Genomic DNA, 16,921 nt, shown 5'->3' on the forward strand with positions numbered 1-16,921 from the left:
GGCCTAACTTTGCATGGACCTAGTTTTAATACACTTCATATTCCTCCCTTTCTGAGTGATTAAGCTCAGATCAATTAATTAATTAGACACGATCAGCGACAAGCGAGAGCAAAAACCTGCTTGTCGATATTTACTTTTGTTTAGCCGGAAAATTCTCTCGCGGCACCAACCGTCAGTTGTTCTGACCGATCTTGGCTACCACCCCTTCTGGCTGTCCTTGATCGTGTTACCTAGCGACCTAAACAGCCTCACTTCTTTGATTATCATTAACTTTAAGAGTAAATTTGTATTTAGTCTTAAGTTATTATCCAATTAAATCAATCCTTAATCGCTGCTGTGTGAGGATATTCGTGTCGCCGCACAACCTAAACATCAGCACTGGATTATCAACAACACCTCAACACATCAACACATGAGTATATTTTATTTCATCAACCCTTTACTTATTTACCCCAATCATTTATTTAACCCTTTTAACATTCTATTATAACTCTTTTCACCACTCCTCAGCGATGATTATGTTGTCTTCAAAGGTGTTGGTCTTGTTGTGATGTTTGGCTCCAGCGTTCTCATCTGATATTCTCAATGTCCACTCCAGTTATTGTCCATGTCCATTGTCCCTTTTAACAGCATTTCAGCATCGTCCTGGGAACAAAAATAACTGAACAGTATCTTGTAGCTTGCGATCTTTTCATGTAAAAACATCCTCTAAAAAGTATTTTTATTTTTTATGTGAACAGAATATAGATATGTATATATATATAAGTGTGATAATATAATGGTTAACCAAATTTAATAAGTAAAACAAATCATGGACTGTATAAAACAAAAACAATAGAAAATAAATGTTAAAAATGTATGTAATGGAATGTAATGTACTGTAATGTAATGTACTGTACTCCTCCCTTAAACCAGAACACTCCTTCTATGTGAGTGCTAGGCTAACCATCATTCATGATCATGTGCATGCATCCCCTTTAAGGAACCATCACCATGAATGATAACTCCTGTTGAGTTAAGCTAATTTACTATTAACTAATTCTAAACCCGATTTCCATTTTATCTGTTGATGTAATAGTCAATGTTCTTGCTGTTATAACAGACAACTTCATCTTTGCTGTTGTCCTAGTTAATGTTGATGTCAACGTTGACTCTCACTCACAGAGTCATCTTGTACTTAATCATTAATGTAATCATTAATGCAAATATTTCTAAACAGCACCAATCTATAATTTTGTCTTCACCAATAATTTTCTAATGCAAAACGCCATTCCTAATTTCTTCTAATCTAGATATTTCTCCCATTATTATAAAGAATATATCTTCTCTGATTATTTTCTCTTCCGTATTTTCCCTTAATTCAAGATTTCCCCTTTTTAGTCACTACTAAATTTTAGCTTCCTATTTGGTTTTGAACCCAGTTATCAAATCAACTTCGTCAGTGGAAATTGCTTAAACCCTTAGTATGGAGATTAATTTCTGTTGTAATGTCACCACTGTTTTCCCCATTTCAGACCGATTTGTCTGCAATGTCTGTAGAAAATTCTCATCAAATGTACCATCATATCTTAACATCTGTTTGCATCTTGTTCTCTAATAGCTTTAAACTATGGTTCTTACCACTAGTGCAAACGCTGCGTTAACATATGTGCACCCGTCACCACTCATGTGGTTTCATTTGAAATTGTAACTCACTTGAACGTTGTCAATGTCAGTGGAAGCTCTTCTTCCAGTTCAAACCTCTATTTTGCTAGATTATTTTCCAAAACTCCATTTCTAATTTGTTTCCTACATTAATCTAGTCTTTAATCTAGTTTAATCTCCTTAAATCCTATTGAACCCCAATTTGATCTAATTGTATTATATTTCTAAATTTTTTCAGTTTTTTATTATTCACAAATTCTGTCTTTCTCCAGAAAGATTCTGTTTGACAGTCTCCACCTCCTTATGATTGTCTACACAAAACTTCACTACACACAAACTTGGCAACAGATTATGCATCTCTTCTGTTCAAGTTTTGAAAGTAGTTCAAAGTAAATATTGTCTCTGGTTGGTGTCTAATTGTCTCTTAACCTCCTCCTTGCACCATGCGCTAAGCCATGTGCTTCAAGAATAATTAGAACCAACAGTCTAACATCAAATCTTTAACATCTTTAAATCAAAATCATCTTTAATGTAATATTTTCTTTCAAATTCACCTAATATGTGACTTAAAGAACTTCTCCTCACTGCATTTTCACCGGTCACAAGGTTTGCAGCTTCTTCGGCTGTTCTGTTTACTTTGTGAGACTTTTAGCACTTGATTTATGTTGTACATTTAGCTATTGCTATGTATTTATTTATTATTATTATATAATCCAATTCTTCTTGCAGTATGGTAACTTCTTTTGAGACGTTGTCTCCCTCTTCCCAATAGTTTCTGTAACACTTGATAGAGTCTTTATGACACATTTCTTTATTCAGTGAATAATTATCATGTCATCCATGTCTTTGAATAATCGTCCTTTTCAGATTCTTGTTCAATTTCAGCCAAATTTTCTTCGTTTTAGTCCCATGGGAAGTCTTTCCTCAATTGTAATCTTCATGAATCGTTGTTCTTCCTCCTCCAACTTTTACTTGATTCAGTTTTCGAAGCACTTCTTGATCTTGCTCTCTTTGATCTTCTTTCTTTTTCCGATATAGCTCCACTTGGTGAGCTATGTGGTCTGTGTAAATCTTATTTGTCATGCTTCCAAGGCCAACAACTTCTGCCAGTTTATTTTTTACTGGTATCGGCAAGCCTTTTTGAATTTTAGCTCGCAGAATTGATTTCTCCATTTGATTCAACTCTGGATTGTTGCCAGTGACATTTCTCCACACTTGATAAGCTTTTGATACGTATACTCTCGGGTTTTCCTCCTCTCCGAGCGGTTGAAGAATGATATTGTCTGGATGCACGTTTGTTGGAAACATCTCACACATTGCTCTACAAATGGCTCCCTTACAAGCAACGAACAGCTCTGCGTCGTACACTGCTGTCTTCCCATATTGGTTCAGTCCTGCTTTTGTCAAGACTTCTTGCATCCCTGCCATGCCAAGAATAGTTGCTAGTAGTCTCTTCATATCTCCCATTGCTGCTTGTGTCCCCACTAGCATCTCCTCCAGTTTAGCTATCCAGGGGTGTGCGCCATCTTGGAGTATGGGCAACTTTTCCATCAAATCCGACATATCGACATTTTGCCATGGCTTGTATTCCAAACGTTGTCCTTTTATTATTATTGGGCACATCTTCTGGTTTATTCCCTTTGTCACTGTCTTGTCGCGCAAGTGAAGGCTCTGAGAACGAAAGTCGATGCTTCGGTCTGTTCTCTGCATCTCTCCAGGATGTTGAATCAGAATCATCACTCTGATCTTGAGTCTCTTCATTTGAATCCGATCCATCTTCTGACTCTTCATCGCTGTCTTCTGTTTCAGTGTCATTGTTCTCCTTTTGTGTTTTGCATGTCACCTTTAATGACTTCTTTCCTTTCTTCTCCGCGGCAGCCAAAACTCTCTTCACAGCTGGATCGTATCCATTCGCTGCTCCTTCTTCTTCATCACTTTTGTCATTTTTGGTGGACAATTTTCTGAGTCTTTGTCCCACGGTTTTTGAGCTTGTCTTTTTCTTCTTCTATTTGTTTTTGAGTTTTGGATACATTGTTACAGTTGTTGTAGCTTTACCAGTCTCTATTACTTGTTCATTTTCATCTTCAATTTTGTATCTTCCATCTTGAGTCATCACTGGGAGCTGTGGATATTCTTTTGCAATATCCTGTAATTTCTCGTAAGGTGGCGGCGTCTTTTTCAGTGTCGCCTGCATGTGTGAGTATGGTCTATTAACCTCTTCCATCAGCTTGTCCACTTTTGGTTTATTGTTTTCCATTTCTGTCTTTATTTTCTCCCGTTTCTCTTTGTTGTTCTTTAGCCATTTCTCTCCTTCGTTTTCAAACAATTGCATCACTCCCAATTCGATTCTTCTCTTCTCTTTGCGTCTTCGTCCAGTTCTTCCTTTCTTTTGGTCGACTCTGTATGTTGTAATCAATACTTGTAGTGTTTTGATTACATCCACATTCAGAGTTCCTTCAGTTGGCCAGGGTTGTTCAATGTCCGGCCAGCGACGGCTCCATTTTTTGGAAATCTTCGGTACATTTTCAACAAGAGGGTTTTTTTTTCTGCACCAATCCCACTGGAGTTATCAGTCTTGGTGTCGCCATTTTGCTATATTTTAAAGTATTTTATTTAGATTTATTTTGTTTCCTTTTATTAAATGAATTTACCTCAACGTAGTGTTTTCTCTAACACGTCCCAAGTTATTTAGCTCCTTGGTAAAAACTCCAAAGATCGTTTGCCAATCTCAGCGGATGGGAAGAAATTGTTGTCCAATGTCAACCAAAATTCAAAATTATAACTAAAGAGTACAAATAAATCCAATGTCTATCAAAAATCAAAGTTATTTTTATCTAACTAAAGAGTAACAATAAACAAATTCAAAATGATATCTTATCCAATTAACCTTAAGATGTGAGAAAATCAAAGCTATATTTTATTCAATTGAAGTTAAATTTCAGCAAAATCTCAGGATACGCAGTGGACCAACTAAAAATGTAAAATTCTTAATTGTAGAAATATGTCTTATCGTATGGACAACATCAACAATCTGAAATTGGTGACCAATATAAATCAGGTCAAAGTTATTTTCTATCTGACTTAACAATACACAATTCCAAAATGTACCTTATTCGACTCAAATTAGGATATTGTACCACTGGTTATTCAACTTAGGATATAATAGGACCAACTTAATTTTTATCCGATTAAGTAGCATAAAAACAATTCTCTTAACTCACAATGGACCACACCAATGCAACAGTTCTCGATTGTAAAGATACGCCTTATCTTATGTAATTATGTGTAACCCCAACAATCAGTCATTGCCAAGTTTTTGTATAACAGAAGTATGTGATTATAACTGTGTAATTACACAGTGTTTTTTTAATGCAAGAGTTTGTGAATAGAAACAAACTGGCCTTTTCCAAGGTCTTCTCCTCCAGTTGACTGCTTGGTTTCGTCAAACTGTTCCGCTCCGTTTCCTGTCTCCTTCTGTCACTCCGATCTCGTATGTTGTCGCAATAACAGAAAAGAGAAAACAGGGATTAGTTCACGTTAATCCTTTGCCAATTCAGGTTATTTCAAACAATTATCATAACATAATTTTCATCATGAATAATTTTCTTAATCATCCAATAAAGTATCTTATTTTTGTAATACCATCATTCGTCCTTCACTTATCTATTTATTTATTTATTAATTCATTCATTTATTTCTATTTTCTCGTTAATTAACCTCTTTTTATCTCCAAACTTCCTCCCTTTTATTATTACTCCTATAATAATAAATCGAGTACAGCCTGTGGTAACAAACGGTTGAGAAACTGCTTTTCTTTCTCTCCCCTGTTTTGCCCTGTTCTGCCTCACACACATGTGGGAGGAGCCAATAGCTCCGCCCCCCAATAGAGTTCTCTCTTCTCAGTCTTCTTCCGGTCCGCTGTCTGAGCACTTCCTACGCTCTCTCTCCGCTCTGTCTTTCTTCACACCCTGTAGGAGGAGCTAAACTCCGCCCCCAACTTCTAAAAACTATCTCAAACGCGGTCCAGTTGTCCCCCTTGAAACATCTCTTAACAGACTCCACAGAGCGAAGAAAATGAAATAAAAATGATCAACAAAAATGACTCCACACTCCGGATCAGCACTCACACAAAGACAACATCTGCTGCTCAACTTAAAGTAAATTTCTTTTTTACTTAAAGTTAAACTTCACGTTTCTTCAAACTTAGAAAGACTATCTGTGTCCTCTCTCAGACCGCACCCTGAAAACACAATTTTACTCTGCAAACAACGAAACACGCACAAAGACAAAATAACCTTCGAGTTCCAGCCTCAAAGATAACTAACAAGGCTCTCTGGATTCACACACACAAAGACAAACAAGGTTACTATATCTTATAACCAAAAACCGCAAAATCCCACATAAAAACCAACAAACAAACAACAAACTCGAAAACAAATGCTTTTTAATCTCGACTTTAAGCTTCCATGTTTCTTCACACCTGAAAACTATCTCGATTCTCTTCCATACCGCATTCTGAAAACACTTTTTTCACGCACTTTGTAAACACAGGTAAACGCACAAAGACAAACGCCACATATGTTTGGAGTTTCAATCTCCAGGGTAATCAACAAAAACGCACTGGATCCACATACACCAAGACAAACACTTTGCTAGCCATAAACACTCAAAAACTGTCCTAGGAACCGATAATGCATTTCCGTTACTCTCAACTTCAGACTTCAACGTTTCTTCAAACTTGAAGAAACTATTCCCAGGTACTTTTTATTCTCTTTTCAACACAACCACCTTAGGAACGATAATGCATTTCTTTTTTTTTTTCTCTCTCTCCTGGCCAGGGTTAACATCTATTAACGTAAGGACTTTACATCACGTCTTCCTCTCTCTCTTCCCCTCTCTTCTCCCCTTCTCTCTCTGCTCGGCGCACACAGACACACAGAACTGCAGGACGGCAGGGCTAGATCTCACCTCTCTGCCGTTTTATTTCTGACAGGTTCTTTCCGTTATCCGTCTATATTTTCAGTTTTAGTTCAAAATACATTTTTGGACACGTATATCATCACTTAGATACTAGTCTGACTCTTCACCGAGGCCTACGGTAAATAATGCTAAATCTAGGGACTTTGATCACTACGTCTCCTCAGTATTTAGACAAAAACAATTTATCTTTCCAAATTCAACTAACACATTTTTAGACGTGTCCCCCTTTCCCACACACGCGCCTCACCGAGCATCACCCGCACCAGTGTTTTTTACGGAAACAGGCATTTAAGAACCCCCAGCATCCAAACAGCACCGGACCAAAGCCAATAAGATAACAACTCGCCGTTCAGATACCGGAACTCCTGCCTGCCGGTCCATCCTGTTCGTGACGCCATTTTGTGGTGGCTGGATCAATGCTCGTTTGGGGCGTAGGGTGTAGACAAAGGATTCACGCTGACAAAGCTCTGCAACTTTTCAAGTTAGTTTATTTACAGAGAAAGCAGTGTCAAATACAGGACAGCAGAAAACAGCGCCCTGGGTCCGCTGGTGATCAGGAAGACGAACCCCGTCTCTGGGCGCACCTCGCCTTATATACTGAAACCGCACAAAGACCGATAAACAATATCTGACAGGTATGACCCTATCCATGTACCAACGGATTAGCCAATGAGAGAACAAGATGTAAAAGTATCCTTATTTGGGTAGCACCAGGGGAGAAGTTACAGAAATGAGATCATGAGAAAACACAGATGTATACGAGGCATCTCAAGGCCTCGCAGCCGATGGAGACATCTCTCATTCGGTAGTTAATCAGATGTGGGCCCCTTACATTCCGTGGAATAGACATTTTGGTAGAAACACACTGTTACGGCAGTTTCCTGTAAACAATGATCAAGTAAAGAGTAACCAGGCAATAACTTGAAGCAGAAACAGAGTCTCTCGGTCTCTCTCAAAAGGTGGAAGTTTATTCACGTGCACAGTGGATAAACACCCTCACTTTCCCTAAGACAAGTTCGTTCTGTCCCTACCTAACTTTACAAGTTACAAAGTACACCTTTTATAGGTGGTAACAAACATAACATAATCACAACCCAAATCAGCTCAAAAAGAGATAGACCAGACTATCACGTCCGTGACGGTTCCAGCTCTCTCTTCAGAGGTTTAATCAAAGACCATTTCCACACTGAATCCGGTCCTGACGCATTAATTGATGATTAAGAGGCGCCGGACAGTAGATATTCAGTATAATCAGGACCTCATATTCTTATCCCATCTGCACACAGGAGAACAACAAAGATATTAATTCCGTGACATGTCATGGCCTGAAACAACATTAGAATGACATGACATGACCCATTTTCTGCCATTACAACACATATTCCTAAAAGCCAGTCTCAGAATGAGGCCTAACTTCGTGTCGCCGCACAACCTAAACATCAGCACTGGATTATCAACAACACCTCAACACATCAACACATGAGTATAATTTATTTCATCAACCCTTTACTTATTTACCCCAATCATTTATTTAACCCTTTTAACATTCTATTATAACTCTTTTCACCACTCCTCAGCGATGATTATGTTGTCTTCAAAGGTGTTGGTCTTGTTGTGATGTTTGGCTCCAGCGTTCTCCTCTGATATTCTCAATGTCCACTCCAGTTATTGTCCATGTCCATTGTCCCTTTTAACAGCCTTTCAGCATCGTCCTGGGAACAAAAATAACTGAACAGTATCTTGTAGCTTGCAATCTTTTCATGTAAAAACATCCTCTAAAAAGTATTTTTATTTTTTATGTGAACAGAATATAGATATGTATATATATATAAGTGTGATAATATAATGGTTAACCAAATTTAATAAGTAAAACAAATCATGGAATGTATAAAACAAAAACAATAGAAAATAAATGTTAAAAATGTATGTAATGGAATGGAATGTACTGTAATGTAATGTACTGTACTCCTCCCTTAAACCAGAACACTCCTTCTATGTGAGTGCTAGGCTAACCATCATTCATGATCATGTGCATGCATCCCCTTTAAGGAACCATCACCATGAATGATAACTCCTGTTGAGTTAAGCTAATTTACTATTAACTAATTCTAAACCCGATTTCCATTTTATCTGTTGATGTAATAGTCAATGTTCTTGCTGTTATAACAGACAGACATCTTTGCTGTTGTCCTAGTTAATGTTGATGTCAACGTTGACTCTCACTCACAGAGTCATCTTGTACTTAATCATTAATGTAATCATTAATGCAAATATTTCTAAACAGCACCAATCTATAATTTTGTCTTCACCAATAATTTTCTAATGCAAAACGCCATTCCTAATTTCTTCTAATCTAGATATTTCTCCCATTATTATAGAGAATATATCTTCTCTGATTATTTCCTCTTCCGTATTTTCCCTTAATTCAAGATTTCCCCTTTTTAGTCACTACTAAATTTTAGCTTCCTATTTGGTTTTGAACCCAGTTATCAAATCAACTTCGTCAGTGGAAATTGCTTAAACCCTTAGTATGGAGATTAATTTCTGTTGTAATGTCACCACTGTTTTCCCCATTTCAGACCGATTTGTCTGCAATGTCTGTAGAAAATTCTCATCAAATGTACCATCATATCTTAACATCTGTTTGCATCTTGTTCTCTAATAGCTTTAAACTATGGTTCTTACCACTAGTGCAAACGCTGCGTTATCATATGTGCACCCGTCACCACTCATGTGGTTTCATTTGAAATTGTAACTCACTTGAACGTTGTCAATGTCAGTGGAAGCTCTTCTTCCAGTTCAAACCTCTATTTTGCTAGATTATTTTCCAAAACTCCATTTCTAATTTGTTTCCTACATTAATCTAGTCTTTAATCTAGTTTAATCTCCTTAAATCCTATTGAACCCCAATTTGATCTAATTGTATTATATTTCAAAAATTTTTCAGTTTTTTATTATTCACAAATTCTGTCTTTCTCCAGAAAGATTCTGTTTGACAGTCTCCACCTCCTTATGATTGTCTACACAAAACTTCACTACACACAAACTTGGCAACAGATTATGCATCTCTTTTGTTCAAGTTTTGAAAGTAGTTCAAAGTAAATATTGTCTCTGGTTGGTGTCTAATTGTCTCTTAACCTCCTCCCTTGCACCATGCGCTAAGCCATGTGCTTCAAGAATAATTAGAACCAACAGTCTAACATCAAATCTTTAACATCTTTAAATCAAAATCATCTTTAATGTAATATTTTCTTTCAAATTCACCTAATATGTGACTTAAAGAACTTCTCCTCACTGCATTTTCACCGGTCACAAGGTTTGCAGCTTCTTCGGCTGTTCTGTTTACTTTGTGAGACTTTTAGCACTTGATTTATGTTGTACATTTAGCTATTGCTATGTATTTATTTATTATTATTATATAATCCAATTCTTCTTGCAGTATGGTAACTTCTTTTGAGACTTTGTCTCCCTCTTTCCAATAGTTTCTGTAACACTTGATAGAGTCTTTATGACACATTTCTTTATTCAGTGAATAATTATCATGTCATCCATGTCTTTGAATAATCGTCCTTTTCAGATTCTTGTTCAATTTCAGCCAAATTTTCTTAAAAAAATTTAGACTCCGTTTTAGTCCCATGGGAAGTCTTTCCTCAATTGTAATCTTCATGAATCGTTGTTCTTCCTCCTCCAACTTTTACTTGATTCAGTTTTCGAAGCACTTCTTGATCTTGCTCTCTTTGATCTTCTTTCTTTTTCCGATATAGCTCCACTTGGTGAGCTATGTGGTCTGTGTAAATCTTATTTGTCATGCTTCCAAGGCCAACAACTTCTGCCAGTTTATTTTTTACTGGTATCGGCAAGCCTTTTTGAATTTTAGCTCGCAGAATTGATTTCTCCATTTGATTCAACTCTGGATTGTTGCCAGTGACATTTCTCCACACTTGATAAGCTTTTGATACGTATACTCTCGGGTTTTCCTCCTCTCCGAGCGGTTGAAGAATGATATTGTCTGGATGCACGTTTGTTGGAAACATCTCACACATTGCTCTACAAATGGCTCCCTTACAAGCAACGAACAGCTCTGCGTCGTACACTGCTGTCTTCCCATATTGGTTCAGTCCTGCTTTTGTCAAGACTTCTTGCATCCCTGCCATGCCAAGAATAGTTGCTAGTAGTCTCTTCATATCTCCCATTGCTGCTTGTGTCCCCACTAGCATCTCCTCCAGTTTAGCTATCCAGGGGTGTGCGCCATCTTGGAGTATGGGCAACTTTTCCATCAAATCCGACATATCGACATTTTGCCATGGCTTGTATTCCAAACGTTGTCCTTTTATTATTATTGGGCACATCTTCTGGTTTATTCCCTTTGTCACTGTCTTGTCGCGCAAGTGAAGGCTCTGAGAACGAAAGTCGATGCTTCGGTCTGTTCTCTGCATCTCTCCAGGATGTTGAATCAGAATCATCACTCTGATCTTGAGTCTCTTCATTTGAATCCGATCCATCTTCTGACTCTTCATCGCTGTCTTCTGTTTCAGTGTCATTGTTCTCCTTTTGTGTTTTGCATGTCACCTTTAATGACTTCTTTCCTTTCTTCTCCGCGGCAGCCAAAACTCTCTTCACAGCTGGATCGTATCCATTCGCTGCTCCTTCTTCTTCATCACTTTTGTCATTTTTGGTGGACAATTTTCTGAGTCTTTGTCCCACGGTTTTTGAGCTTGTCTTTTTCTTCTTCTTTTTGTTTTTGAGTTTTGGATACATTGTTACAGTTGTTGTAGCTTTACCAGTCTCTATTACTTGTTCATTTTCATCTTCAATTTTGTATCTTCCATCTTGAGTCATCACTGGGAGCTGTGGATATTCTTTTGCAATATCCTGTAATTTCTCGTAAGGTGGCGGCGTCTTTTTCAGTGTCGCCTGCATGTGTGAGTATGGTCTATTAACCTCTTCCATCAGCTTGTCCACTTTTGGTTTATTGTTTTCCATTTCTGTCTTTATTTTCTCCCGTTTCTCTTTGTTGTTCTTTAGCCATTTCTCTCCTTCGTTTTCAAACAATTGCATCACTCCCAATTCGATTCTTCTCTTCTCTTTGCGTCTTCGTCCAGTTCTTCCTTTCTTTTGGTCGACTCTGTATGTTGTAATCAATACTTGTAGTGTTTTGATTACATCCACATTCAGAGTTCCTTCAGTTGGCCAGGGTTGTTCAATGTCCGGCCAGCGACGGCTCCATTTTTTGGAAATCTTCGGTACATTTTCAACAAGAGGGTTTTTTTTTCTGCACCAATCCCACTGGAGTTATCAGTCTTGGTGTCGCCATTTTGCTATATTTTAAAGTATTTTATTTAGATTTATTTTGTTTTCTTTTATTAAATGAATTTACCTCAACGTAGTGTTTTCTCTAACACGTCCCAAGTTATTTAGCTCCTTGGTAAAAACTCCAAAGATCGTTTGCCAATCTCAGCGGATGGGAAGAAATTGTTGTCCAATGTCAACCAAAATTCAAAATTATAACTAAAGAGTACAAATAAATCCAATGTCTATCAAAAATCAAAGTTATTTTTATCTAACTAAAGAGTAACAATAAACAAATTCAAAATGATATCTTATCCAATTAACCTTAAGATGTGAGAAAATCAAAGCTATATTTTATTCAATTGAAGTTAAATTTCAGCAAAATCTCAGGATACGCAGTGGACCAACTAAAAATGTAAAATTCTTAATTGTAGAAATATGTCTTATCGTATGGACAACATCAACAATCTGAAATTGGTGACCAATATAAATCAGGTCAAAGTTATTTTCTATCTGACTTAACAATACACAATTCCAAAATGTACCTTATTCGACTCAAATTAGGATATTGTACCACTGGTTATTCAACTTAGGATATAATAGGACCAACTTAATTTTTATCCGATTAAGTAGCATAAAAACAATTCTCTTAACTCACAATGGACCACACCAATGCAACAGTTCTCGATTGTAAAGATACGCCTTATCTTATGTAATTATGTGTAACCCCAACAATCAGTCATTGCCAAGTTTTTGTATAACAGAAGTATGTGATTATAACTGTGTAATTACACAGTGTTTTTTAATGCAAGAGTTTGTGAATAGAAACAAACTGGCCTTTTCCAAGGTCTTCTCCTCCAGTTGACGGCTTGGTTTCGTCAAACTGTTCCGCTCCGTTTCCTGTCTCCTTCTGTCACTCCGATCTCGTATGTTGTCGCAATAACAGAAAAGAGAAAACAGTGATTAGTTCACGTTAATCCTTTGCCAATTCAGGTTATTTCAAACAATTATCATAACATAATTTTCATCATGAATAATTTTCTTAATCATCCAATAAAGTATCTTATTTTTGTAATACCATCATTTGTCCTTCACTTATCTATTTATTTATGTATTAATTAATTCATTTCTTTCTATTTTCTCGTTAATTAACCTCTTTATCTCCAAACTTCCTCCCTTTTATTATTACTCCTATAATAATAAATCGAGTACAGCCTGTGGTAACAAACGGTTGAGAAACTGCTTTTCTTTCTCTCCCCTGTTTTGCCCTGTTCTGCCTCACACACATGTGGGAGGAGCCAATAGCTCCGCCCCCCAATAGAGTTCTCTCTTCTCAGTCTTCCTCCGGTCCGCTGTCTGAGCACTTCCTACGCTCTCTCTCCGCTCTGTCTTTCTTCACACCCTGTAGGATGAGCTAAACTCCGCCCCCAACTTCTAAAAACTATCTCAAACGCGGTCCAGTTGTCCCCCTTGAAACATCTCTTAACAGACTCCACAGAGCGAAGAAAATGATATAAAAATGATCAACAAAAATGACTCCACACTCCGGATCAGCACTCACACAAAGACAACATCTGCTGCTCAACTTAAAGTAAATTTCTTTTTTACTTAAAGTTAAACTTCACGTTTCTTCAAACTTAGAAAGACTATCTGTGTCCTCTCTCAGACCGCACCCTGAAAACACAATTTTACTCTGCAAACAACGAAACACGCACAAAGACAAAATAACCTTCGAGTTCCAGCCTCAAAGATAACTAACAACGCTCTCTGGATTCACACACACAAAGACAAACAAGGTAACTATATCTTATAACCAAAAACCGCAAAATCCCACATAAAAACCAACAAACAAACAACAAACTCGAGTAACGTGAAAGGTTTTTGCATGCTTTTTAATCTCGACTTTGAGCTTCCATGTTTCTTCACACCTGAAAACTATCTCGATTCTCTTCCATACCGCATTCTGAAAACACTTTTTTCACGCACTTTGTAAACACAGGTAAACGCACAAAGACAAACGCCACACATGTTTGGAGTTTCAATCTCCAGGGTAATCAACAAAAACGCACTGGATCCACATACACCAAGACAAACACTTTGCTAGCCATAAACACTCAAAAACTGTCCTAGGAACCGATAATGCATTTCCGTTACTCTCAACTTCAGACTTCAACGTTTCTTCGAACTTGAAGAAACTATTCCCAGGTACTTTTTATTCTCTTTTCAACACAACCACCTTAGGAACGATAATGCATTTCTTTCTTTTTTTTCTCTCTCTCCTGGCCAGGGTTAACATCTATTAACGTAAGGACTTTACATCACGTCTTCCTCTCTCTCTTCCCCTCTCTTCTCCCCTTCTCCCTCTGCTCGGCGCACACAGACACACAGAACTGCAGGACGGCAGGGCTAGATCTCACCTCTCTGCCGTTTTATTTCTGACAGGTTCTTTCCGTTATCCGTCTATATTTTCAGTTTTAGTTCAAAATACATTTTTGGACACGTATATCATCACTTAGATACTAGTCTGACTCTTCACCGAGGCCTACGGTAAATAATGCTAAATCTAGGGTCTTTGATCACTACGTCTCCTCAGTATTTAGACAAAAACAATTTATCTTTCCAAATTCAACTAACACATTTTTAGACGTGTCCCCCTTTCCCACACACGCGCCTCACCGAGCATCACCTGCACCAGTGTTTTTTACGGAAACAGGCATTTAAGAACCCCCGGCATCCAAACAGCACCGGACCAAAGCCAATAAGATAACAACTCGCCGTTCAGATACCGGAACTCCTGCCTCCCGGTCCATCCTGTTCGTGACGCCATTTTGTGGTGGCTGGATCAATGCTCGTTTGGGGCGTAGGGTGTAGACAAAGGATTCACGCTGACAAAGCTCTGCAACTTTTCAAGTTAGTTTATTTACAGAGAAAGCAGTGTCAAATACAGGACAGCAGAAAACAGCGCCCTGGGTCCGCTGGTGATCAGGAAGACGAACCCCGTCTCTGGGCGCACCTCGCCTTATATACTGAAGCCGCACAAAGACCGATAAACAATATCTGACAGGTATGACCCTATCCATGTACCAACGGATTAGCCAATGAGAGAACAAGATGTAAAAGTATCCTTATTTGGGTAGCACCAGGGGAGAAGTTACAGAAATGAGATCATGAGAAAACACAGATGTATACGAGGCATCTCAAGGCCTCGCAGCCGATGGAGACATCTCTCATTCGGTAGTTAATCAGATGTGGGCCCCTTACATTCCGTGGAATAGACATTTTGGTAGAAACACACATATTCCCAAAAGCCAGTCTCAGAATGAGGCCTAACTTTGCATGGACCTAGTTTTAATACACTTCAGGACGTTTGACACAGAGTTGGACAGAAGAGCGATAAGACCCCAAATAAAAACCATGAGAAGGCTCGTGTGGAAATCAGCTCTTTTATGTGTGTTTCTTTATTAAACATTTGGTCATTTTAACTGTTTTTGTGAATAAATGACGGACTTTAGATCTTTGAAAAGATGAAGTTACTGATTGTTCATTTGCTGAGGTTCAATAGGGCGGAGCACGCCTCAACCGCCGCTATCGCACTGAACAGAAGGAACTGTTCAAAATCATATTCATCCCAAAGAGATGGATCATTCTCAATATTGAGGAGGAGAAATGTACTTTCATTATTTGCAACATCTATAACGTGTGAATAAATGATCAGAATTGAGAAAGGAATCCCAGGGGGCGTGTCTAATCGTAGCAGGTGATTTCAAACATGCACCAAATGATTTAGTGGATCAAATACCTCCCAGAAGAGTTTTGACCTCCACATTTAAAAGCACAGAACGAACGAGCGACTAAATGTGACGGACATTTGGCACTTTCTAAATCTGATATCAAGGAATATTCTGGGCATAATTCCAATCGATCAAAGTGTGTCATAATTATGCCCCATTCTCTGACCGTCAGCTGACCTCAGGCTGGTGCAGAAGAGAACCAGATATTAGAGGCTTCTGGAAGTTGAATGTGAATCTATTGAACCATGATGTGTTTTGTCAAATGGTTGAAGATTATTCCAGAATATTCCCAGTGTAAAAGTTGCGGTGAAGAGGAGGAAGTAGAAATGAAAGGCTTAAAAGACGAGACGGCTGAAGGTGCTTTTGTGACATCGACGTGTAAATGGAGAGAATATGGGGAAAACTCAAGCTTCTTCTACAGAAAAAAGGAACCAAAAAAGAAATAGCGTGAATGACCTAAAAGTAACTGACAAAGTGTTATTATCTAAGTCTCTAGATATTCTGAAATATGTTGAATCCTTTTGTCAAAAAGTGAAATCAGTCAGATTCTCAACCAGATGTTTCACGATAACGATCGTGGAATGACAGGAAGTGGAAAAAAGCCCTAAAAAAAGGCCAATTGCCCGGTGTGATGGGTCTCCAGGGGGTTTTAATGCTCCATTCTGGGACATGATTGAAAAGCCATTGTTTAAAGCGCTTAATCAATGTGTCACCTTGGGAGAAATGTCAGCTTCAGTGAAACAAGGCGTGATCTGCCTGATCCCTGAACCCCAAAAGGATCCGCTGATGATTGAAAACTGGCGTCCAATCACACGCTTCAATACAGAGTGTAAAATACTGGCCTCAGTTTATGCCAAACGTCTTAAATCTGGCCTTTCGGACATAAACGAGGCACAAACTGGCTTCATGAAAAACCCTCACATTAGTTCCAATACCAGACTGTGTTAGATGGACCTGATGATGCAACGCTGACTCCCAAGACTTGATCCTGTTTTTAGGTCTTTACCAGGCTTTTGACACCAGAAAACATGACTTTCAACCGACAAATTGCGATTCTGGGATAAAACGTTATAATGTTGAGCAAAACTTCAAATATATTCATCTTAACTGCATTTATTTTATTTTATTTATTGTGGTTTGGTCAAAAACAAAACAAAAGGTGCTCAACATTCAAGCACAAAACTAAATTCGAGATACATTCATGTTTTTGGACCAGG

Source organism: Eucyclogobius newberryi, unplaced genomic scaffold (genome assembly GCF_026437365.1).
Source record: "Eucyclogobius newberryi isolate DKJ021-1_F unplaced genomic scaffold, fEucNew1.0.hap1 SCAF_12, whole genome shotgun sequence".
NCBI classification, from domain to species: domain Eukaryota; kingdom Metazoa; phylum Chordata; class Actinopteri; order Gobiiformes; family Gobiidae; genus Eucyclogobius; species Eucyclogobius newberryi.